Source organism: Patiria miniata, unplaced genomic scaffold (assembly GCF_015706575.1).
Source record: "Patiria miniata isolate m_02_andy unplaced genomic scaffold, ASM1570657v1 HiC_scaffold_28, whole genome shotgun sequence".
NCBI lineage: Eukaryota > Metazoa > Echinodermata > Asteroidea > Valvatida > Asterinidae > Patiria > Patiria miniata.
In genome coordinates, this window is record NW_024037067.1 from 1,354,560 (window position 1) to 1,382,109 (window position 27,550).

A 27,550-nucleotide genomic window follows, 5' to 3' on the forward strand; every position below is an offset into this window, starting at 1 on the left:
AATGCTCCAGAAACATTGATTTAGGTTTCTTTTTATGTTATTTTTGGTTTCTTGGCAGTATTGTTTTGCTCATAATTTGTTTATCTAATTCAAACGCTGTGCAACAATATGTCCCTTGCCAGCCCCACTATGTGGATTCACTTTACATCCTACCCCCCCCCCCCCCGGATTATTTTCCCCCTTCCTTGTCCTAAAATAGTCCTAAGAAATACTTTTCACTTGGAAAGTAGATCCGTTTCAATAGCCAACAAGGCAAATACAGAGGTTAGTACAACAACGTATAGTTTTCTGAATTGTTTTGTCTGGCAGGTACAGGTACATGAAGAAGAAAAAAAGGGAAGAAAAGCCTTGAAGCATGTTTCATGAGCAGCATCCATGTATGATTTATAGGTTCATTTCTTGAATCGTCTTTTGTCTTAAATGGAGAGCATATAAATAACAGAGCATTACCTTCCCACAGTAAATTTTCAGTGGATTCTTTTGTGGGATGTCCAGAGGTGTTTAGATTATAAAAGTTGCACGCAAAGTGCGTTGGTTAAAGTTTGCGTGCGGTGATCGATATTATGGTCCGCTGCAGTGTTCAACATTTGAGTATTTTATAAGTAGGCCTACCTGCTAAAAGGATGGGAATAAACCCCCGTTGACGAAAACAGTTACCTTCAACTTACCGTGGCATCCGACAATAAAGCACAGCAACTTCACAATTAAAATAATATCACAGTCAAGTGTGCATGTGCGTATTTGGTTGAATATTCAAACCAACAAAAAAGCTATTCAATCTTTGGTTGATGATCAATATTCAGGACGGCTCTAAGTAAAGCTGGTCCCAGAGCACACAATATTCTTTTCAATTGATTTAGAGTGGATTTTCACTGGCAGTTCATTCATGCATCTGGTTAACACAATGGCCAGATTTAGCACATTGATGGGCATTACAGGGTAATCCTATACAACAGCACTGCCCGGCTCTCTTCATCAGCCAACAACCAGTCTAAGACACAAGTGACAGTCAGTCAGTCAGTCAGTCAGTGAGATCTACGATGAGGACACTAGAGTGGCCCTTTGGCACCAGCACAATTATGTTCATCATTTTCCTACAGAACAGAGAGATGAATCTGGCCTAATCTGCGTCGCGCTGCAGTTACACATGTACAATGTACATGTACATATGTACAAAACACTTCATGCCCAATTTCCGGACACCGCCTCCTGTTTTATATTAGATCCGAACAAAATTTTACGATGAGAAAATAGTTCAGTGCTTTCAAAAAATTGAAAAGCCTAAATTACGGTTAGAGTAACGGACTCGTCAACAAAAAAGTTCACTTCTTACTTGAGGTCTAGGAAAATTCCGAAAGACAGTAGCACCATTCATGATTGACACCATTCAATTATGTCCATGATTCAACCGACTAGTAGAACGTACGTTGGAAAAATCAGGCAATAATGTCTTTTTCTTCCAACAACTGCTAGTGAAATGTATCACTTATGCTCTTTTGCCATCCTCAAGATCATCATCATCAAAATTTTTAAAGCATTGCATTTTGTACAACTAATTCTGAAACCTCCAAATATCGCGCAACATGTGGATTTTATTGCAGTCAAACTCCACCTGCAACAGCCTTGAAGCTCTGTAGTACGTATTCAATCATGTCATGATAATGCTAACTTATTTCCAGTTAAAAACTACTCCAATCCGGACTTACTTATTTGCGTCTACCATGGATACAATCTGTGCACTGACAACTGGTAGAACAGTTTAAAATTGTGCTCGCAATACAAATGTCGCGGTGTTGTTTTCATCAAATTCGTTGAAATTTAATCTTAAAAATAAGACTTTGCAGGGAAGAGATCATCAGAAAAATCAACATTTTGGAAATAAATTTGAAAAAGTCGGATTTCTGATTATAAATCAGAAAAGCTTCATCTCTGAGTACATGTCTATTGCTTTAACTGCAAAGAAATAGTACACCCCCCTCTGTATGTTATCCAATACCGGTCATCACTGCTGGGCGCCAATTAAATACTTATGCTGCCTGATGTCAGAGAAACCGAAACTTTTCAAGGGACATATCAAATAATGTTTTCAAGGAAGACCAAGTAATACTACTTGACAAAGGAACGTGAAGGATGAAAACAAACCTAACAGATGAATGCAATAAATTCATTAACAACTCAAAACTACAGAAGAGGTGTTACATGTACATGCAAAACAATGTGGCAATACATGTATCTACCAGTACTTGTGACATAACCTACTTACAATATTTGTGATCGACAAAATGCTTTCATGCTGAATGTGTTTGCACCACCAGATCAATTTTGAATGGGGGATTAACAAGTAGTGTGTCGACAGAATGTTGAGAGACAACTCACACAACTTTTTTTTTTTTTGGGGGGGGAGGCACTGCAACTGTTCAAAGCAGACAGGACTAGTCAAAGCCATGAGCATGAACCAATTGTGTCCTTCATGTACACATACTCGGCGTGGAAGTGAACCCAAATGAGAATCTGTGGCAAATTTCGCAGCGAATGTTTTGTGGCATCAAATTGGCTTAACATTCACATTCGTGCAGAGTATGAACCCGCCTCAAGGCTGCATCTGAATCTCTTGTCTAGGGCTCCTGTCTTGGTCTTGGAGTTTAATAATTACAACTACATTGGAATATCCTGACAAAAGATATGACTGTAGCTCTGGCGGCCCACTTTGAACACAGCCTACGTGTAAGACATGTTCCATAGTCCTTTACACCTTACTGTACTGTTCAACACATCTATCACAGAATCCATACCCATGCCTACACTAACCTACTGGTAGATACATTTGTATGTACAGGCAAAGAGAAAGTCCTTTTCTGCAGTAGTCCCTTTAACACACCACCTGTGATGCAGCAAGCAGCAAGCAGCATGCAGCAACTGACATTAGCAGGAGTGTGGGAGACCCCCAGTCACTGTCCCTGCTGCTAGGGTCGCAGTCATGGAATAACTAACATGGATGGCCATGGCTTTAACTCCACAGTCAACAACTGCATGCTTACCAACATCAGCATCTATACTAAGTCAAGGCCCTCACAGATCCCTGATGGAACTGGTGTTTGTAAATATTAGGAAACAAGTTGACTGGGATGGATTCTGTTATGCTATATGCAGAATTTACATCTTGTGTATACTGACAAATCCAACAGTATATCACAGATGGATCCTCTTGCAAGCATTTTGGGTTGCCTCAATGAGAGTTGACTGGTTTGACCCGACAATCTCTTGAAATAATCAAACAAATGTCTACATTCATGGTCACTTGAAGGCCTGCAATCGCCTCTGTGGGGCTGTTTTGTAGGTCTATAGCTACGCCCTCCCCAAGCGTCTATACAATGTAATGATAAAACATACTTTTTGACAATTTTTTTTTGGGGGGGGGGGTTCATTGTAGATCTGTTTTGCACATTGTGATTGAGAGAATAAAACAATTTCCACATAATTTCCTCACATTTTCAGTGCTTGGTATTTATTAATGGCACATCGGAGCATTGATAATTACCCAGAAAAGGACCTACCAATTTAATTAGAAAAAAATTGATCCAGTACCCTGCGAAATGATTCCACCTGAAATGGCATCAGTCAGACGAAAAATTAATTGAAGGTTGTTTTATCTGCGGGCACACTTTCTTTATGTGCGTTAGCAACGGAGTCCAGTTATGAGACCCAAGAAATTGTGCATATATGTTTTCTTTGTTTTCTAAAATGTACAGTATCTACTAAGATGAAACTTCAACGGATTGGTTGTTATGCACCCTACTTCAGATTTTGGGCCATTTTATTATTTCAAACACGAAACAAATGATCATAAGTAAAGTTCTAGTATTTTACGTTAGTTTTTCCTCTCTTCAAAAACTTGTAGGTCTATATAGGGGAAGGGCACATGGCAAGACCATAGATAGCCCTTATGACATGATAATCACGATATGAAAATGCCACAATACAATAGGTAGTATCGAAAACGAAGACCTCTAAAACAAAGACCGAAGACCGAAGACCCACTCGAAAACAAAGACCCACTCGAAAACGAAAACCCACTCGAAAATGGGTCTTCGTTTTCTAGTGGGTCTTGGGTCTTGGTTTCAGGGGTCTTCGTTTTTGATACTACTCAATACAATATCGCAAATCAAAAAATGTGAAATCTCAATATTTGGCTATGAATAAACTTGGACAAGAGACAGACTTTTCAGCCATAAGAAATCAAATGCTGTGGATAACACGTATTGTGAAGGTGACTGAAACTTTAAGAATTTCAACACGTGCCTCCAAAATGAAAAAATTTAGCTTTAGCAATGTCACCACATTGCAATGATTTAAAAATACAAAAAAAACTGTACATGCCAAATTTATGGACAACTTCAATTTAATGGACACCATTTGCAAAATATGTGTTTTTGCCAGTTCAAAGTAGAACAATACAATAAATCTATAGCAGGTTATTAAAACTATCCTGTCAAAATTTCAGCTCAGGTGAAATGTCATATTTTTTGGGGAAAAAACACTGTGAAAATGCATTTATCTTTATCGTCACATTAAAGCACAGGTTTCCGTTGAAAGCATGATGGTTTGGTCCAAACCATCACAAGAAAATGATAGTCATTCCTATTTTCTCAAAATGGCAGCATTCTACATGCCATGATTTCACAAGATGCATGATCCTACTATTTACTTACAATCACATAGGATGTTTCATGGGTATTTTGGAAGTGTGTATATGGTGTTCATTACATGTACCTTTAAAAATTAATAAACTGACATATATCAAAAAGCTGCCATAACTACCATTTGTTAAGTTCACAATGCGTGTTGTGACTTCATTAATGTCACGGTTGTGAATTGCGACTTCAACATGGTACTGAATTGAGTAATGTAGTGTAATACAGACCACCACATCCTGATATCATCATCAACCCTTACCGTTCTTGGTGGTGTTGTAGAAGAACAGATTGTTATTCCTGGTGACCTGCCTTCCCAAGAGTTTACCAACTAAACTGGGTACCAGGGAAGAGTCAATAGCGCCTTGTTTCTCCTCATCCACCTCACGGAAAGCAGTCCTCAATGCTGAAAATGCAACAGAAGAGAACAGTTTATTCTTCAATGGTGTTTCGTTGCACAGAGTTTGCTCGACTTGAAAGACTGTGTCAGACTATGGCTGACCTATGTGTGTTAATCATAGCGGTTCAGGATGTTTGCTAAGTGAAGGGGGATGTGGTCGGTATCCTGCAAAAGGTCGATGAAATTTCACGACCAAAATCTGACAAGGAAATTGTGTGCCACAGCAAATGCTGCACGTACAGTCTACATGCTTCTTAAACTATTTCCCACTTTCAGATTCTGAGGCCTACTGTAATTAAACTGCTCACCAGAAAATATTGCTTGTCATATTTATTTGCTATTGAAGGCGGGAAAAATGTTAGTAGAAATATACATTACACAAAAACATTTTTGATGAAAAGCTCTTCCTACTATTAAAGCAATTTTTTTTCTGTGGTTAGCATAATTTTATGCCTTGCAGCTCCATGAATAGAAGTGAAATACAATACTGAAATAGACCCCAGGATTTAACTTAGAAAAAAAATGGTACTTCTTTTCATTTCTGTTTGCAGGCTACAAGTGTGCGTATTTTACTGGGGAACTTTTTACATTGCCAGCACAAAGACATGAAAATGTTGAAATGCTAAGGTTTTCATCTGTAGGAATTATGGGTTTGATGCATGGCTTTTTGGGTGATGGGAATGATCCCTATTTAAGGATGTGACGTTTACAAGTTTAAACGAAAAAATTCTAAATCCGTTTATAAATTTTCCAGAAACGTTTAAACAAAACCCGAATTATAAAAAAGGGACCTACGTTCACTGTTCACGCAGTCTTCCTATGAAATAAACCTACATACATGTAGCACAAATAATTAATAATGTTTTCAAAGCTTTTCAGGTTACAAAACCTTTGAAGCACTTCAACACTTGATTACATTCGGGGCACACTTAGTTAAATTTTTACATTTTCAATGACTGCCACTGTTGATTTATCATGTCAATCACACCGGTCTGTAGACATAATGGGCATACATCAGCCTTTGTTAATGGCTTAACGTTTAAACGATTCTGAAAATATTTGCTAAAAGTTTACAAACTTTAACGCAAACTCACATCTTTATACCCATTACCCTTTGTTTTGCACCAATTTGTTTTTTATTCCGTGTAATAATTATCCACGAATTTCCTTCTCAATGGTATACAGCATGAACTGGAAACTTTGAAGCAACATCAACCCTGATCCTAAGGTATGCATACTACTGTGATGTCATCACCCTGTGTTTGCCACAAAAAGAAATGTATGCCAAATCTCTAGGTTTGTTTAAAATTAGTTTAAAACAAAATTAGAAATACACCAATGGATATGATTTAAAGTTTTGCAGGGTGAAGAGTATGCAACTTAGGAGGAGTTTGCAAATACACTGTCAGTACTTACATCTATACCAATCAACGCATAAGGTTACATGTAATGCCAACTCATCATCTCAGAACCCCTTCTCTTTTCAGAGACAGTACTAAAATTTGCATGTGCAGTATTTTCATACATCTCTAGACTCTAAATATGGCGGTAACAATGAAACCCCAACAGCAGGAAGTCCTTGCCCCTGAACTTGTCCAAAATGCATCAATTGGTTTTTGCTCATTGATGGCAGCATTAGACTTATTGGCAAACAAAAACTAATCCTATTCAGCCAAATGACAAAGCTCATCAGTGTTCTGCAAAAGTGGTCACGTTTCCGTTTACACACCTACACATCAACCATTGGAGGGCCCCTAACCACTGACAAACAGTGTGAAGGCCAAGTAGAAAGGGCATTATTTCCTGATCAACATGGGACATCACTGTTATAATAGGACCGCCTTCTGACGTACTGAAACCCACTTCTGAAAATTAATTTTCCTGCTGGCTTTTTAGACTGAAACTTTGTGGAACCGACAAATTCTTTCATATTCTACCATATCAGATGACAAGTCCTCGCATACAGAAATGAATCATATTGGACATAATGCCAAAACCCTCGGGCAGGCGAAAATTATATGATTGTTCCAAATATTTAATAGTCTGGCCTTGAAAAAAGAAAGTGCAGCTTTTGTTTTGATGATATTGAAGGTTAGGAGTCCTACATGTAAAGTGTGATTATCATTCCATTTAGAGTAATATATTCAATACACTAGATGGAACTGTTTCAATCATCGTGGAATTTCCTTGTTATTCTAGTGGTTTGTTTATCTACAACAATTTGACAGAAAAGGAACAAGCTATAAAATGAAAACCCCATACTATAAACCCTAATATGTGCAAAATGTCTTGACTCTGTACAGAGAAAGACATGGATAAGATGTTTACACATTTAAATGTTATGAAGGAGAAAAAATACGAAAACCCGTGCCCGCATTTTCCTGATGTCTCCAAATAATCAAATATTTTTACACCACTGGGTGACAACAAGTCATAACACAAATGCCACATGTAGACACTCAGGATGTTGGACTCAAATGAGAAACATTTGAGGATCTGCAGATCATTACGGTTGAAAATCTAATGATGTGTTTATTGCCTGCACATGCCATGTATGTACAACATGATATGTGTCACATGAGAATGCTGTTTACAAAAACAGTGAGCGGAAATGAAAAAGGAAGTTTCTTCCTGGATATTCTTTCTTACATCCTTTTCCACTTGTGCATTTGTCCGTATGTGCTTCAAAAAGACCAATACAGAATTTAATTTAAAAAAAAATGATGGTACTGGCAGGTCCTTAATTAATGGTAGTAATATGACTAAATTGGAAGGACGTGTGATGGGACATGATGAAAAAAAAGGAAGATGTAAAAAAATCTGTACAGTTCATTCACAAGACTAATTTCCGAATTTCAAACCTATAGAGTTTTTGAGTTTTTAGTAACGTATCTTTTTTTAGTAGTTTTAATAGCATCACATCTTATCGGTTTTGTAACAAATCAAGTTTAAATGAACAGAGTGAGAAAAATTCTTTGCCAAGTTGCGAACAAAGGTCAAGCTCATCTATTTCGTTTAGGGTTTTCCTTTTGTGGGGGGGGGGGGGGGGGGGGGAGGCACAGGCAACTGGCCCCGCGGTGGCAATATTATGAAAGAATCAAGTACGGTAAACTTCATCAAAATAGGTTTTGACAGAATCACCTTCACAGTTGCTTGTGTTTTTGTTTTCTTTCAAACACTTAACAGTACACTTAAATGGGCCTTTCACTATTTAGCTAATGGTGTACATAAATTGTGGGTGTCCATGTTAAGCATACTTGACAAAACCCAATATCTTTTAAGTGGATTTTGACAGCACTTTGTAAAGTTTCAGGGTCGTGAATACAAGGACAGGGAAAAGAAACAAGCGTACATCTCATTCCACTTTAAACAAACTGATTCTTTCGATACATAGGGTCCCAGATATTGCATACAGGATGCCTGCTCTAAAGCTGTCACAAAATGGACAAAAAAACAAGTACTTTCTCATACTGTCTCCATAGAAGGCCTAATTTTCACACTAAAGCCTCTCAACGCGGGTTGAACTCAACCCTGGGCAAACCCAGTGCCACCCGGGTTGAGTTTTTTTAATTTTTCAACCCCACGTTCAACCCTGCATCATTTCATAATGGTTTCATACAAACCGAGCTTCTTTCATTTGGTTTATACTCCCTGGACGAGACTTTCAACCAGGGTTGAAAATCCTCAACCCTGTGCATGGTCTGGAGCAAATCAATCTCAAGGTTGACGCAGGGTCGGCACAAGGTTAAAAATGAACGCCGCATGTTTTCAACCCTGCATCAACCCTGCATCAACCCCGAGATTTGTCTAGTGTGAAAAGGCCTTATATAGTTGGGCCAACGATGATTTTGTGGGTAACAAACCCATTGTGGAGACACTAGGGAAATCCGAACAACTTCATTCAAATTTTCGTAACAATATAAAATCTCCCCCATAGTGTATTCCTTCCAGCCAATGTTATACAAAACAGGGAAGAGATTGTCTGAACAATTCAATGAAAGGTCTGAAAGATGCATTTTTTTTCTATACTGATTAATGTCTTTCTCCGCAGATTAAAAAAGGTCTGATTTTAGACTAAAGTCTGAATAATCTCATTGCCTTACAAAACAAAACAAAACAAAAACATGAGCTGAACAATGGGTGAATGGCCCTTTTTTATGGTATTTCACAAAGAACAGCGCTTCATATAAAAACACCAAGTTCTGGGTTTCGGCCACATTCTGTGCCGATTAATCACACCTCTTGGGGTCATGTGAGGACATAGTTAGCTTACTGACATGTCAGCGAGCCACCCAAACAGTAAAATGTTGGGCCAAAGCTGTCAACGTTGGAATGGCAGATCATAAATTGTCTGTTGGGCACCGGCCGAGAAAATGATCAGTATGTGGAAGTTGTGTGTTTATGTTTGAAAAATATTATAACCTCGCTCAAAATTAACATGAATGAAATGCAAAACTAGTATGAGAGTTGACACAGCAATGATATCTTGCTTTCGTTTGCAAGCTTTTAATTGATTACATTTTTTTCTAAATCCCTTTTAAAAAGTTGAATAAATATGTAATTTATCACTTCAAATCACTGACAATGTAATTTATGTAGTTTGATTTCACATTCGTTTTACACATTGAGTACCTTTTATAAATGTCCTGTATTAGTTTCATTCATGCAGTTATGTGTTTTAATTTGGGGTACTGCATGCCCAGTTTTACTATCAGATTAGAAGTTTTGTATTCATAAATATGATAAATACCTGAGACAGTTTATCCATTCCTATTAGTCGAGAGCCTTTCACGTGGATGGTTTTATACAGTTGACAAAACTTTTTCCAGGATGTCACATGAATTTGGACTCCTACGAAATCTGGTCCCTTTTACCCTTTCATTGGTTGAACCTTCACACCTGACCAGTCACTCTCCAAATTATCTTCAATTTAGGCATGCACAATACTACCAATCAGACCCTACTTCACAGAGTCTTAACACTACACTAGCACTGCTGCGTTCTGTGCCACATCGCGCAGTACGCACTGCGCACACCAATCTCCAAATAAGGAGATTTTTAAGTACTACTCGCGTGAGGAACATACCATAAACATAGCTAAAGGGGTGTTTCACAAAACATTAAGTAAACTTGTTGAACAAAATCTTGACTTTTTTTGACTTTTTGACCAAAAGGTATTTATGAATGGGAATAAATACGTGCAACTGGCTAGGGGCCTGGTCCCCAATAATGGCCTTCGGCTTGGGCCATTATCAGGCCCCTAGCCGGCCAAGCACATATTTATTCCCTAAATAATAAATTTTCAGGTAAGGCAAGGGAGATATATTTTTAAAGCGATTTAGCTGTTTCTATCTGTTCTACACATGTCTACTTATCATCCATAGCATTCTTTTCATTTCCTGGACTAGGAATGATGATTGTTCACGAATGCACAGAATGTGCACAGGAATGCTTGAAGTAAAAGATAAGTACCAGGGAGAGCCTGCAGGGGTGGTAGTAAGACAGTGTGATTGATGGCCTAGCTCAGCTGACTGGCAAGGTCAAGGGTACAACTCCAATTTCTGAGTGTTGTAACTGATCCTACAAATCCTGTAGTGCTACAACAATTGTGTGTTGAATTGGAACCAACAGAGAGGAAAATTGACTGTGCAGGGAGTTGAGCTAGAGACCTCTGAACTACGGTTCCAGTGCAGTACAAGTGCAGGGATATTATTCATTTTTGACGAGGAGGGTGGGGAGGTGGGTGTACATGGTGAAAGCTACAAGATTCATGCAGGAAGTGTAAAGCCTGCTGTCTGACCTACTTAGATGGATATGTATAATCTTGGTTCCAAGATGTCCTAAGCAGAGCGGTGTTAATTCAGCACTCAAGGATTATTGGACTGCGCAGCAATTCAACGAAAATTCTGGGAACAATTGTGTCTGTATTTGCATGCATGACGTAGCATTTAACCATAATGCATTTCTGGTCTGGTTTCTGTACATACTGCAAGTGTCCAAGCAATGGGTGCACACCTTGCAAGCCAGCCCCGTTGCCAGCTCTGGACATTAAGGGGGGCCATATAGTACCAACTAGGGAGCACACTACATTAAAAAATACATTATACACATGTATGGTGTATGCTGATGGGGTGGGGGGTGGGGGGGGGGCAATGGCTCGCGGGGAGGGGGGGGGCGGCCTTTTGCAGCAAAGAAAACTAGGAATTTGAAAGCTAAAAAATTATCAAATAAGTGCACTTCGTCAATTTGAATGTTGCCATGATTCGACCTATCTGTACAGTCAACCAGTCGGCACCAAGTACCATCAAATGAACATGTACGTTACGTTACCTGGCTAACAGTTTTCCAACCAGCTTTTTCTTTCACCAGTGCACATGTGCTACTATTCCTGGTAAATTATACACATTAGGTCACGCCCTATTCTAATGCGAGATTTTCCAGTCATTCTTTGCGTGCAGTTCGTCGACCGAGTCAGGTTCCCGGATGGGAACAGAATGCCCTCTATAGGGACAATATGCGACATGCATGCTGCTGCGTGGTACAAAGGCTGTCGTGAACCCGCTAAGAACGTCTTGCACCAAGACTGGTACATTTATAAAGCAATGTATGTGGCTCACACAGCAAAGTACATGTATACATGTCCCATGGTATTATTGGGACCGAAGACGCTGTGGGGACAGCCGAAAGTCCCCATAACTCAGGCCTAATTTGCCTAACAAACTTCCCCATAACGCGGTGACGGCCAGTCCACCAACTCGAGTGCCTTGAACTCAAGTCCTGAATGCGAATGTTGCATAGTGTATGCATGGCCCACATTCAAATGAATGTACACACACACATCTAATGCACGTATTATTTTTGCTTGAGAAATTTAATGTGCATTAGAGTGAAAACAAGTGCAGTGCAATCTTCCTGTAAAAAAAAGAACAGAACTGAAACTAATGAGCACAATAATTTTGAACTGAAATTGAATGTGCAGAAAATAAAGGATTGTAATTAGAGAATGGCGTGTTAAAAACTGTGAAGAGGATTCAATTCTATTTAGAAAGCAGAACTTCAACAGAGCGAATATGGTTTCACAAGAAAAGTTGACCCAATATAAATTTAGAGCTAAACTTCCATATCACTTAATAATGTTCAAGTTTGGGCATTTGATCACAATTCACATTTCCACACTCAAGTATCAGAGACCTTAGGATCGCACTTAGAACTTGAAGGTCCGTTACTGGAAGGCAAGATCATTACTTCAATCTGAGTTGAGATAAGGATGAAAATTTTGACAGATTACCTGTGCAGAATTGGTATACTCTCCTGCCGATTTCCGCTAATTCAATGGCTGGCATACAAAGAAATAATCAATATTAATACTTCCTATTCCAATTTGATACTACTAATCAAACTGAACTTTGAACTTTGGATGGGCAAACAGGCAAGAGCAGATCAATGTGACTATTGTCAGTCGGGAACAGAATGCTGGCTCTCCGTCAAGCCAGAACTAACAAATACTTCAACTTCACTTTCAATTTCAGTAACATTTATTTCCATCAAAAGGAAAGTAAAAGCATCATAAGAACAATAAGTAGATACATTTCAAGGAGGAGGCATGATTTTAGAAAGAAAAACATGCCTATACATAAAATGCTTATTAAAAGTGCCAACACATATTATAATACTTATCTGTCAATGGCATTGTTTACATTTGAAACATGCAATGTTCTTGGATTTATGAAATCTCGGCTTCACTTCTACATTTGGATTGTCTTTCAGAAGAATTGTCTACCAAATTGAAGCCCAATGAACAGGCACCAACCACTGTCATTCTGTGACAGGAATTAGTGTCTCAAAGCAGAAAATGGACCAGTATTGTCCTGTATAGTTTGTCAGGTCAGATCAGGGGACTAAAATCACGAAGCCGGAGCCTAGAGCCAAAGCTGGTGATAGGGCCTAGATTTTACAAATATTTGATGCAGGACTTTTATTGACTCGGTGTAGTAATGAGAGCTTCAGCGTACACAGTGGAGGATGGGAGGGGGTGGCTAGGGTGTTGAAACACAAGATATTTCAAGGTGGGGGAGGGAATTAAAAAAACACATTATGCAATAAATTAATATTGGCAATACTGACTGATCACGTTAATAAGGGAACTTTTAAAGGTAATTTGTGATTTTTCCCTATTCTGTTACTACAAAATTAGTCTGAAGGAGGGTGGTTAGCCTACCCAACTAACACAACACCCCCCCCCCCCCCCCATTGCATAATCACATGCGCCAGTTCTCCCATAAATGGTGCATAGGCTACGGTAGGTATGCACAACTTCATTCCATCTGAATGTACAGTTATAGCTTCTTCATGGGTGCTAGACACATGGCAGCACAAATCATTCCGCAAAAAGACAATTCAACAGTCTCTGAAAAACTACTCCCACTGACCATTCAACCTGAGTCACAAACACACTTTTATGACAGACAGTTCCTGTTTGCAGTGGATTGCTAGTCGCATTTTCCACAGGAAATGATTATGATTTAATTATAAACAGATCACAGCAATGCTGTCCATGTACTTTTGATTATGGTGAACAGTTGATGCAGATAGTAAGTTGCACTTTAGTTTACCTACTCTAGCCATGAATAGTTTCTCTGTGGTACAACAATAAACTGACCTTACAGAATTGTGGTTTGTTCTGGCAAAATGAGACAGAAGTAGGGCAGAGGTCGAGATGAGTGTTTGCGGGTATTAGGCCAAAAAAAATAATAAGTTCTGCTTCCGATTACATGGCAATTGAAAATAGGGTAGGTAGGTAGGGAAATAATTTTATTTTGCCAATTTTTTTGTGTACGATCATATGGAGGCGTCTGCGGGTAGTCGAGCATAAAAGGTAGAAATTTATGGTTTTGGGTGTTTTTTCCTCAATTTTCCAATAAAAAAATTAGGGTAGGGGCTGTCAGCATTGGGTAGGTAGGGAAACCGGAAGCAGAACTATTATTTTTTTTGGCCTTAGGTGAGAGAATACAATTCTCCTTACAAATACAATACTGTTTGATGCACTTCGATCGGACACTCTGATGACAATTTGCCTGTTTTAAGTTTGCATTCATTGACTGTTTTGTAGTCATGAAAATGAAAGATGCCAAATGTTTGTCCCTAAAAACACTTTTATTCCCTGATTCTTATACAATTTCTTTTAAACATATGTGTAGTATAGGGTAACAGATATCAATAAATCTGAAAAAAACCAAGTCAGGTGTGTTTACAAACACAAATGCCCCGCAACCGTGACTGTTCCCATGACATAACACCACTCGTTTAACATCAACTTACATGTACATGTACCTTGGTCACATGGAACGTTCATTGACAGCATTAGTGTCTTCTGTAGGTTTTATATGAATTAATCCCTATGATCTCAGAAAAATACAAGATTTCTATTGTTTTAGCCACTGTGACCTTGACCCTTGACCTTTCGACCCCAAATGCAATAGGCTTCTTAGGATTACCAAGAACAATACACAAACCAAATTTGAAGTTCATATGTTAAGTATTTCTCAAGTTATCGCGCTGACAAGATTTATCCGGACACACACACCCACCCACGCACCCACCCACCCACGGAAGGACAAGGCGGAAACAGTATGCCCCTTCGGCTTCGCCGCGGGGCATAAAAATCACCCCCATTCGGTTTTAGTGCATTTTTCTCCACTACAGCCTGTGCCCAGTGCCATTTCATTTTGCCAGAATGCCTCGCATTTTGGTATCAAGAATAGCAACAAATAGACATTGTTTGTGGTTTTTGCTTTAAGCTTACTCTACCTGTGCTCTTCTATTCTCGTCTCTCTCCTACTTTGGACGTTATTGACCCTCTGAAAATATGCATTTATACATGTAGTGTGCTGCTTTTGTGCCCGTAATGCACAAATAGATACGCCTGAGTTTCGACTGCAAATAATTAATAGTTTGTAAAATAATTATTTAATAACTAAACATGGGTGGATTTTTTTGCCCAATGTTTCATTCAAATGTGATTAACTTTAGTATTGCTAGAGAAATAGCAATTTCAAAACAAATCTATGTTTTCAGGTGGCAACTCGAAAATGGCACGGGAGAGCATCATTAAAAGCAGTGATGTGGTTGAGGTTCAATGACCTTCTATTTAACAACACAGGCCTGCAAATCATGTCAAAAGTCCACTGCAACACACACACACAATTTCAAGCGAGGGTGGTTTTAAGATTCTGGACAAGAATTTTACAGGTGTTCATAATAATTGTGAACTTCACTGGAATAAAAAAAAGACAGCTTTCCACTGATTGCCAGTAACATTTTCGTTGACCATTTTTAAAAATTTTTTTGTAGGTTTATTTTGTTAAATGTTTCTCAACATTTTGTGACGATCTGTTCTAAAATTCCGGTGTGGTCATGATGCAGCAAGGAATACCATGTTCCTTGTACAATCAACAAACTCAACGGGAACTACAGGCATAAATACCACATACATCCTATACTGAAAGATGCTGTCTGATGCCTGTCTGTCTGTCAGTCTGTGTGTCACGTTTTTTGTAAAAGGCCTGCGCAAGCACAAAATGCAATGACTAATGGAGAGGCTTGGTTATTGTATGCAGGTCCTTAAATGGATAATATTTATGCCCTGATTTCACTTTCCTCTGAAGTCACGGTTGATTTCGTTGGATTTTTTTTTATTTTTGGGCAAATGTGTTTCTTTCAGACTTTGAATAGTAAAATTGTATCGCTACAAAAACACTCCAAAACGTATCGCTATTACGCAAAACATAACGTTGATGATAAAAAATGTGGCAAAATTGCTTCACCAAGGCAGTACCAAGGCCACTTGGGGTCAACATGCAAATCGAGGTCAAAGTAAACATTAGTATATGATTCTACCGAGCTAGCGGGTGCCGCTAGTCTGCCGTATAAAAGTGCAAATGTTTGGAAGGCTCACCAAAAATAAGCAACATAAAACTTCACAGATAAACCTAAACCCACAGCCCAAAATGTACATTGCACATATAACAAACATTACGAAGGAAGCAAAACCATATTATAAACACTAGTGTGCCATTAGTGTCATGGGTATTATTTTACATAATATTAGTGGCATGAACTGCGTGAGACCACAACATGAACTTGCGTCATCATGTACATGTACAAAATTCAAGAGCAAAAGGAAACAGGGAAGCCACTTTTTAGCAGAGAACAAGATCAAATATTATTCTTTCATTATTTTAATTCTTTCCCTTTTTATTTCACCAATTTGCATTTAAGGTTTTTTTTTTTACTATGTTACACATGTACACGTGTACATGTACATTGTACGTGTTTCTGTATCGTTTTGTCTGAGAAACAAATGCTGAAATGCTACAATTCTTTCTGTTTTTGTTCCATTATGTTTTTATTTATACTTTCAAAATGTTGGTTTTTATGAACAAATGCTTACTTTATTCCACAGCATGGGCATCAATCAGGGGGAGGGAGGGGGATGGGGTGGGGGTGGGGGGAGGGGGAACATGTCCCCATTACTTTTTTAAGTTATCACATCATTTGTCCACCCACTTTTTTTGACCCCAAATAAAAACTGTAGCCTATATTATATTCTATTGCTCAGAATAGCTGATTCAATGACTTTACTCTAGAAAATGATGTTTAAATGATGATCTTTTGCTAAAACAAACTTGGTTGAAGTAGTAAGAAATTGCCTCAGATCGCACCACAGAGCATCTAGAATCCAAAAGCTTCAATGCTCATACTTCTAGTCAAGGTATGCCCCCCCCCCCCCCCACTTTTGAGAAGCGATTGACGCCCTTGAATTTCCACAATTTTTAATTAATAATGATAGGAAAGTCAGCAATTGTTCTAGAAAGAACCATGGGACTGAGTGATGTAAACATACATGTAGTACTTGTTCAAACAACTCCAACAAAAAAGCTTACAAATAGTAAAACTTAAATATATTTTAAAACATACAACACTTGCTTACAGGTGAGTGAACTTCAAAGCTTTCTAAAAATGATTTCTGCTTCCAAAACCTTCACAAAAGGTAAGGATGTCACTTTTGACCCCTAAAAATGTTCAAACTATTCTCATCGCTTCATAAGTTGCTCTACCCTTGTTTTAAAACCCTGCAAAATGATATACTTAACTACATGACTACCCTGAGTCTACAGTACATATATGTAAGTGCGCATTTTTTTTAGTGAATTTCATGCATTTCACATCTGCCCACACAGAAATCCAGCTCCCCTTTTCCCAGACATCTGTGAACCTACTTGTCTTGACCCAAATCTACAACTTATTGATGTCACATACACTTATGTAGCTAAAAAAAAAATTGCCAGATTGTGAGTCATCCTGATATTAAAGAAAGACCAAAAGAGCTTTGCTGGGTGCTCTGTAAATAGGTCTATTTATTAGCAGAAAGAAAAAAAAAAGAAACTTAGACAAGTACAAAATAAACGAGTTTCACATTTAAGCCCACCTCCATTTTTCTTGGTTTTTTTTTTGTGTTTTGTTATAAATCACACGTTTGCAATATTATTTTGTCTTCATTTGTTTCCAGCAAAATTGTTTCCAGCAAAATGTATGCAAGTTCAAATCTAGTAAGATGAAGGCTCCTTTGGACACAAAAAAAGTATCAACAGAGTCGAGAAAATAGTAGAATTAATCCGCCATCTTGGAAAATCCACCTTCTTGGGGGTGGAGGCCTCCTCCTTCCTTTTTTCAAACATTCAGGAAGAGAAACCATTTTTTTTTAAACTTGGCCTAAAACACACTACTTTAAACTGCTTAACAACTGGAAATAGTTAATTTGTGAAACATGGCTTTGAGAAACCTGAAATACCATGTACTGTAGGTAATACAAGGAATGTACACATTACTGTAAGATATGACTGTAATATATCAGTTTTAAGAAATTCAGATGACAACGATGACACATACATAGGATGAGTAATGTTTGTATCCACACTAAAACATAGATAATTGAAAGAAACCGACAGATCCTCGCCTTCTGTCAGCCTGATACACAGCCTGATTCTGTAGAAGAACCATAAAGCATGTACATGTTGTGGTAAGGAAAGAATTTTATTGGGAGTGGCAACATTTCTGGAATGAGAGCAAAAGGCAGTGATCAAATGACGGGCCATCAACAAAGCAGCTTGATCATGGCCCAATTTCATGGTCCTTCTTAACCAGTTTGCATCGGAGGATGCGATAACACGCACTGGCTATTTTTATACACTGACGCGGTAATGTCAAGATTGCCTCGACTCGCCTCCGGGTGACGTCTCAACACGCTAATCCACACACACACAGTCCGTGAAGTCAGTGGAGGCGGAAAGTGTGTTGATCTTGCATTGGCCGTTGTGCACAACCTATTGTTCGACAGTTTACGCTCCAGTGCACGCCTCGGTGTATTGAAACATACCGGTATGAGGTTTCGGCAAGAAATATCACACAAATACTGTTGAGAAGACTCTAGTGAATCAGTATTTGTGCCGTTCAGCTGTACATCAGAAGTTGGCTGGAAAATGTTGCCTTTTGCCAAAATCAAAATGAATTTAAAAATAATACCGGGGTGGTTAACATGGAATTCTACACAAGTTTATGATCATCATTTTGTGCTAAAATTCAATAGTAGTGGAGAAATTCTGTGATATTAACCCTAAAAACACAGAATCCTTAGTGACAGGATGTATGCAGGTACATGAACAAAATTCCTATACACTACAGTAACCATAAGAGCAGAATGTTCTGCTATGCTTAGCATTAGCAAGGACACTTCCCTTCCAGTCTTTAGCAGAGCTAAACTGGGCGTAACTGACAAAATTAAAACTAAGGGTAAAGACAGCGTTGAAGCCTGAAACAATGGGCACCTGTCCCCCCAAAGAATTACCAGTCTTACCTGACTTACAGAGTTAAAGGCTGAGCTAAGTACATGTATCTCGCAACCTTGGGGTCAGTACTCTCAACGAAACTCCCCAATGACTGAAGAAGCTGGATAGCTGCCAAGGGTGTGTTACGAAGAATCGTACTCCACGTGAAAATCAGAGCGATAACTGCACTAACAAAATCTCTGCAGGGCGTGCAAATGTTTTTTTTTCTAGTCTAGTCCGAACACTGTGCTATGTGTGTGTCTGCTGTACAGACAGCTAGCTGCAACCCTATCCGTTACAATGTGTAGTGTGGGCCAAATTTCCCCTGTGCCGAGTTGCAGGCAGGAAGTGCTGGGAATGGCATGAACCATTCACTTCCTGGGGAGCTCTCTGAGGGGAAAAGAAATTGGAGGGGGGGGGGGGGGGCTGGAGGAAGCTAAAATGACAGCTAAAGCTTGTGCTATAGAGGGCAGTGAAGGAAAAATTCAAACGTCTGTCCTGATCAAAAAAGTAGTTGTCTGGTTTGAAATTTACAATCCATGTATTGAATTTGATGCTTATACTTCGCCAACCCATTAGTATTACTTTGTATTAAGTCGATCATTGAATGTTCCATTAAAACTATACTATACAAGGGAGTTTGGGGAAATTTACAGACTGAGGCAGGAAATGATGCTTCATATTATGACACGGCTCTCCAACCCCCAACCCCCAACCCCCATTATATTACGCTGCAAAAAGTAGACACTTCAATTTATAGGCAGCACTTGCAAGCTCTTGAAGACTGTCCGCTTACCAATAAACTGCTTTTTAGGACGAAACATGTTTTAGGGTCATTGCACTTAAATGGTGATATTCTTTGAACGGATTGAGCAATTTCAGTAATTTTTTTCATCTAAAATTAGCTTATTAAATTGGCTTTTCCAGTCATTATTATGTTTGGTGCTACATATTTATTTAAATATGAAATTTTCAGAAATTAAGATGAGTTAACGTTTGCAAAACTACCTGTGTTTATTATGTTACATCTGCTTCAGACTGGACTATCTACTATCTAAACTGTGCAGTTTTGTTGCTCTTATATGTACATGTATACAAGAAAAACACAAAATTTGGGGGATGAAAACTTTTTGAAACAATTGCAAAGTTTGTAAGAAACCTAAAAGAAAATGCGCTGCCACATCTATATATATAAGAGAGAAGTTTACTCGCCCCCGAGACGATGTTTGCTCATGAAAGGATCCGAGACCGCGGGCTCACGCGGCGCCAAAATCGCTCCACATCCGTGGAAAAATGCGGAGGGTGTCTTCCGCCGGGTCGGACACTTCGGGTCGTCCTAATTTTCCCGTACGGACCGGCGATCCGTTTCATCGATTTTTCGTGACTGCGTTTTGCGCAGGAATTTGCCGTCGTGTGCGCTTTCACGTTGACTGCCTGGCCGCCCCCTGTGTTGGCTTTTCTGCGAGTCTAGACTGTGCGAGGTCAGCAAGGTCAACGTAGGGGTTTCGTTTACGTGTTCTACTCAGCCGTTCTGCAAAAGTGTTCACCAAATGGTAGTATGGGGTGACCTTGGCAAAATATTTTTTCCCCATGGTGCGTGGCCACCAAGTGTCCCTATTGTTTCCTGTGCTTTGCTTGCTGCCCCTGCGCCGAGTGCAACGAATACTCAGAAGGACTACACATTAGTATGCCTTGCGCGGTCTGACCAATCGAAAGTCTACACTGCAAAGTATTTCCGGGCTATGCAAAACTGTCGATGGCAACGCGTACTGCAGCCTGCTCCACACCCTGCAAACGAGGTTGGGTCTACGGTGCTCGCTATTTGAAGCGCAAGCATGTGACGTCGCGTGATAGAGTGCTGTTGCTTCCATAATGTGTTTACAGCTCCATGCTTCCACCTCCAAGGCTGAGCGTTGTGAGTTCGCTGCCCGCCACGTATAATTCAGTGTCGCGTTATAATTTCGGGGGCCTGTTAGTTTGGGGTCAACGAAGGGTCGATGCATTGCTTCAAATATTGCGATCTTAAACGAAGTCACAAAAAAATCGACGAAAAAGTGTCCGACCCGGCGGAAGACACCCACATTTTTCCACGGACGTGAAGCCGCGGTCTCGGATCCTTTCAGAAGCAAACATTTCTCGGAGGCCGAGTAAAACTTGCTCTTATATATAGATGGTTGGACCAACTTGAATAAAAGTTGAATCGCAGACGGTCTCGCAAATTGTAAGAAGTTTAAGTTTATACGTTTGTTGAAGAGTCCAATACTGAAACTTATTTATGACCTTCCTCCATGATTCGGACCGTTTGTAATTTTTGGTAACACTCAACATTTTAATTTTAAATGACACCTTCACGTTTTATTGCATTATGATTTATTGTCAAACTGTACAACCAGCCTTCGCCTGTGTACTACAGTAACCTTTTCACTACGTTTTACAAATGCGACTGCCTCACAAAAAGCCAATTTAACAGACCAACGGCAACATTTACAGACAGTTGCCATGGTACATTTTAATTATCATGTGCGTAAATCGACGGGGGACAGGGGGAACCCCCCCCCCCCCCACACACACACACACACACACATTTTGAGGGGGGACATTGTTTGGTCTCCCCCCCCCCCCACACTTTTTCTTCTCCGAATAAAAATATTGTAGCCTACAATAATGATTCTATTGCTCAGAATACATGTAGCTGATTCAATTACTCAAAACTCAAAACTTTCACAGATCCTCAAATTGGTTTTAGTGATCAGGAATTGCCTCAGATCACACCACAGAAATTGCTATTCTTTAACTGCATGTCTCCCCAACTATATCCCCCATTTACATTTAACTCCCCACATTTTCATCCCCAACACTACGCCCTACCCGATCTATGATCGGGTAAACCAGCTTGTTTAAGTATAACACAGTGTAGACTTCAAGTTCACTGCTGTCAAGGAGGACTCAAGTTCCAGTTTGCCCTGAGGGAGGCCAGTGGCTATAACTGCTAATTGGTCGGCAATAGACCTGTCACTCAATGAAGGGATTATAGATTTAAGAGCAGTTTTTAAGTATGGGTCCTGTCCTGTGGTCACACATGCCCAGTAGGGGTCTGGGTGTAACTGTTCAGTGTTTACAGTCACGGCTGGGGCACTTTTACCCCTGCTGCTAATGCTACAATATTTTGTCCCAATTTTTGGTCCAATTATGATGGAGCATGATATGCAGGGTGTCTGCGAGTTGTGGTGTGCATTTATGGTAGTATGGAAACTGGGTGCCCTATTGAAGTACAACACCGGCACCTGGGTACCCATAAAATAAGCCCAACCCCAAAATTCAAATCCTAGAAGTTGTCTGAAGGGCTTCATAGCTTTACGGTGTAAACTGCAAAATTTGTGAGCGTGACCTGTCGCGTGTTAAAATGCAAACATGAAATCTGTTTTGGTTTTCCATGTAGCCTGGTTTTCATTTTAAAAATTCCTCACAAAATGGCATTCATAACCTTTGTTTTTTATTGTCTGAGAAGTTAATAAGTAACTTGTAAAGTTGGTTACTGGTACCCGATCCCATAATCTGGAACCGGTTCCTGACATTAGCGGTCGGGTACTCGAGTACACGGTTCCGATGCACAGTCCTATCTGAGCATTTATCCATTCAAACAGACTGAATAAAAAGTGGATCAGTTACAATACACATAATGACACAGGAATATTTCCCATCCCCAATATTTTCAATGAACAAAGAAAAAAAGAGTACTTACGTCCACCCTCTCCTTAAAAAAAGAAGGCTTAAAATTTTTTTTTACAAAGTTCTGTACAAACCAGCTCTTTCCTCCTACTTCCCCAATGTCCCCCCCCCCAAAGCCCACAAGCAATAGGCCCTAATCCTCAGTATGTTTGTCTTGTAGAGCAATATAAAATCCAGTTAGAAAAAAACTTACCTACATTGATAAATGAAGTGAGATGACTTCACTATTTCCCCGGCAAGATAAAAAATGAACAATTCTTCAAAATCAATGCCCGAAATACTGTATGCTCCAGAAGTTCCCCCACGCTTCCGTGGTCAATGAAGGATTGTGTGTACCGTACCATACAGGTTTAATATCTCCAGTTTCCAACCCCTGATTAGTATTGACATTTCCTACGTTCTTTTGGGGGAAAATTAATTCTCTTTGCCTTTTGAGGTCAGGGCCAAAAGGACAAAGGATTTGGCCTAAAGGTTCAAGTTGATCACTGCATTCCAGAAAAAAAATTGCAGTTTATCGACCTAAACCTACAATAAACCCACAAATAATCCAGTGGTATTTTTATTCTTTGTGCATTGACAATGTCCATTTTCGACAGGGCAGAGGACAACAGGAAAAGCTGTGTGTAATTACCGAACCAATTCATATAAGATATTTTTTAATCTCAAATTGCATGGAACATGTCCTTTAAAAGTGGAGGAATAGAAATCCATTCTACACCGGTGCCAAACTCAAAAGTTATTTGTTCCTTAAATCCTTTGGTTAAGCAAATGGGCATAACTTTTGGGAAGTGCCACAATAGCCACCCATTCTGCAGTGATTGAAATGGGGTTGAGATTTCACGCATGGTTGATGATGCGGTAAGTCACCTACACACAACCAAAAGCCACAAAATCAGAACTGGGTTCAGCTGCTACCTGTATGACAACTTCGTGTTTGTTTTGTATTTTCAGACTTGCCAAATGGCCCACTTGTACAATTGTAACTACCAAAGGAGTAACAAACAAAATTGTACTTTTACAACTAAGTTCATTCAAGAATTCTGTCACAACTGGCACTTTTTTCAAGGCATGCTCAGGGCAATGTAACATGAAGCAATGTACCAGCAACTTTTGTCAGGAAATCTCAAAGAAGAACTATTTCAGGAAAAATTTTCCCCGTGTAATTTTCTGAGGAATTTCTACTTCTAGGCAGTTTCTTTAGTTTGCAGTCTATTTGGCTGCCTCCAAGTGGCTGTGACAATTGCCTCAAGTCTGTGACTTGGCCCTTTCCAAACAGAAAGTCTTCCTTGTATCCTATATACTGCAGTCTATGGAATATCCCCTTGCACAGCAATTATGGGTCTATGATAGGTGAGCAGATTTGGCGATTAATTATGCAAAATGAGACTGCGTCTTGACCTCCAGATTCTGACCATTTAGCGGGCGCCTTCTATCAGGTCTCACCGTAACCTGTTGTTGTATTACAAAAACACGGTAGCCAAATTGACCAATCAACAGCTTAGTCCACATTTCTGATCGAAACGATGTCACAATTTCTAAAGTCGACTCTGATTGGCTGGCGCGTGAGGTCGCATAAAATTTGCGCTGCTCACAGATATCAGAAGTTGGTTACAAAGAGGGCTCTCTGGGACAGTACTGGGCAATACTCAGACTAACATATTTAATGCAACAGTGTGAAAGTTTATTTCCATGATGCGACATCCATTTAAAAAAAAGTGAAAAAGTTGCAGGTTTATGAAACTTTATAGAAACAACACAGTATAACTATAACAGCTGTATCCAAACTTCATTGCTTTAATGTATTCTTAAATTGTGTTTAACTTTATAGCATGCGTCGAAACTGACTTTGGGCAACCAGGAGAGGGCGGGATTCTACAAGATAAAAAAATGGCGTTTATAGCATTTTGGAAACAAACTATGTACACAAAAAGGTTGGAATCCCTGTTGAGGAGTGAGAATTCCTAATGCCTGAACCAAACGAAATGACATTGTCGTGGAGCCTAAGCTTAACTAAGATTCAAGAACTTTTTGAAACTGTCTATAAATTTTATAAAAAGAACTCACAAAATTTGTCATAATTGTTGCATCTTGGGTGATTCACTAATGGTCACAATCAAGTTTCTCAAACAAATCAGATTTTTGAATGTGCAACCTCATATGCAGCCACTTTTATATATAAAAAAGAGAAAGCAGTAACAGTAGTGTTACTTGGGTCTTATTCACAGGGGGCATTAAGGGCTGCCTTATTTTCTGGAGGGGGCACACAAAGTCAGTTTGGCGTAGCGGTACTTTCCTCACCTGTGGCCTGGCTTCGAATCCCGCCTGGGCCAACACGTGGATTGGGTTTTCAGTCCCTACCTGATTCCGTGAGTTTTCCCAAGAATATTCGTCTGGGATTTTCCTCCCACCTCTAAAACTGTCATTTCTTCTCACTGTCTTCTCTCTACAGGTTTCTTCAGGCTTGCAAGCTGCAGTGCCTGGGGCGCTTTTGAGGAATCCTTGGTTTCATTACAAAAATGAATAATAACAAGAAAGGGTTAAACAAACCTATTGTTTTTGCCTTTTCCAATTTCTGAATGGGCGGGACCAACGGAGCGAGGGCACATGCCCCCCCCCCCACCATCTCTCAGTTACCACACTGAGCATTAAAGCAAGTAATTCAGGAGGGACAAGAACAGTGAAGGACTTCAGATTATTACTCATTGACACAATGACCAGATTACTCTTTTATTCTAAGAAACATGGTACAGGCAAATAAATAATGTCATCTTAACCCCAAGAATCATTAATTGCACCACTCCTTCTTTGAACATGTGGGTGGGTAGAGGGGCTCAAATTTCATGGTAAAATAAAGTTTACAAATAAAGTAACTATGGCGACCTTGTTCACAATAAACCTCATACTGTACATGTAAATGGTGACTAAAAATAGTAAAGTTTTACATCCTAAAAGGCATAGGCCTACAGGATCATTTACATTTATCCCAAAAAGTAACCTACCAAATGTGTATCAAATATTCCTTGGATTAAAGATCATACTGGTGCTAAACACACCATGAAATTATTACATCTTGCTTGCTGTCATTTTGAAGAATTCAAGAAATGTAGGTGATTTCCAATGATCAGTCAATTGACTGATTTTTGGAAATAAAGAGTGCTATGGACTACCGCTGGGCAAGTAACTTGATTACTTGAGTACTCCCGAGTAGTTTGTCACTCGTTGTTCTACTCGTGGTTTTTCATCTACTCGAGTACTTGTCCTGGCACGAGCAGAAGCAGGTACTCATGACTCATGAGTAGCAATTTAGGGTTTAGGAGGGAATCATTCCCTCCATCTCTCTCTCCCTAGGATTCCATTTGTCCAAAAAAAAAAAAAATTCAAGTAGGCCTAAAGGACTCAAAACGTTGCACCGTACGGATATCTTAATAGTGCTGAAGAATGTGGTGTGACTTGCACACTATTTGCTTGTAGCTACTTCCCATCACACTTACCTATGTCATTTTTTGCTTTACTTGCGAGTACTCGACTACTCGCAAGTAATTTCTTCACGAGTAGAAAAATCCACTACTTGACCAGGCTTACTATGGACAAAATCGTGTTTCGTAATCAAAAGGTTGTGCATGCTTTTTCACTGTTTTCTCCAAAGTGTAATATCCACTGAGCTGAACCTTAATTCAACAGGTTATAGGTTTTGAACATTCTTCTTTGGATATTAAGTGGCGTTATTTTTGGAAACGAACAAAATGCAAGAAAAGCAAATTATTCTATTTGCCTTTAAGAAATCTTCTAAACATACTCAAAATTGCAAAACTTGTAATGAAATGAGAGTGCACTTTTGTGCAAAGCTTTTATTAAGACTTTGGACAGCCACAAATGTATGGAGACAAGCTGTCATCAAAAAAGCACACTCTTAAAGTGTTGTTTGCACAGCGGCGAAAAAAGGTTTATCCACTTAAGCAGTCTGTGGGCCATGTCCCTCCAGTAACACAACAGCCTCCGAGACACACAAATACCCCCTCCCCCAGCAGCCTATTCGGACCCAATGAATATGGTTGAGAATCAGTACAAAACACATTTTATGCACAACAGAACTTGAGTAAAGCTGAACCAGGCAATTTATCCACACGCACGTACTGATTCCACTTTCTATCCAGGTGTGAACAATTCCGTTTGGAATCAGTGCACAATAAGCCAGTTCCGCACTCCAACTGTTTATGTGCATATCAAGTATCAATAATTTTTACCTAAAATATATATGTGGTTGATACAGGCACAAGTCTATGTCATCATCATCATCATCACTGGGCGGCCACAGCCGAGATGGATGCAACCAAACTCCTCCAGACTCTCTTGTCCGCCATGGCTGTGGTGATGTCATCAACGTGCTGGCTCACATCATTGCATACAGTGTCGACGTAGTTGAGGGGTCTCCTCCCTCTGTTGGGGCAAGGCAATCTCCAGCAGATGAGGTCAGAGACAACTTGCTCTTTGGCTCTGTAGCAGTGGCCAGCAAGGTGAGCTCTGCGCTGTGCAACCAAATCATGCATTTTTTTCATACAATAAAAAAAAAGACGGAAACTTTCGTTCGCACAAACGTTGGGGCACAAAACTACAAACACTTTGTTGTCTAAAATGCTTACTTAAGAACAAGAATATGTCTTAAGAACAAGAATATATGCACAAAAAAGAAAAGAAAATAGTTTTCATTGTGCACATATACATATGCAGTTGGAATACCAAAAAGCCTATTCACACATTGAAAAGCAACTGTAAAATCACTAGTAAGTAGTACTGATCACAAAATACAAGGATAATGCACTGTTATCCCTCTCTTAAAAATGATCATT

The 27,550-nt window shown here is 39.4% G+C and overlaps 1 protein-coding gene across 3 annotated transcripts in view; it reads right to left on the reverse strand.

Annotated features, from left to right (window-relative positions):
• The window catches only part of LOC119734675 (neuronal-specific septin-3-like), a 41,733-nt gene extending 22,441 nt beyond the window's left edge, over positions 1-19,292 (reverse strand). The window contains exons 1-2 of one of the 3 annotated variants that reach the window (XM_038208202.1): positions 19,013-19,292; positions 4,954-5,097 (exon numbers count right to left, since the gene is read on the reverse strand). The gene's annotated coding sequence lies outside the window, so the exon portion shown is untranslated. Of the gene's footprint in view, positions 1-4,953; positions 5,177-19,003 lie in introns of those variants that run through there. The other 2 variants (XM_038208201.1, XM_038208203.1) reach the window with 2 other exon arrangements.
• Between the last annotated feature and the right edge of the window lie 8,258 nt (positions 19,293-27,550).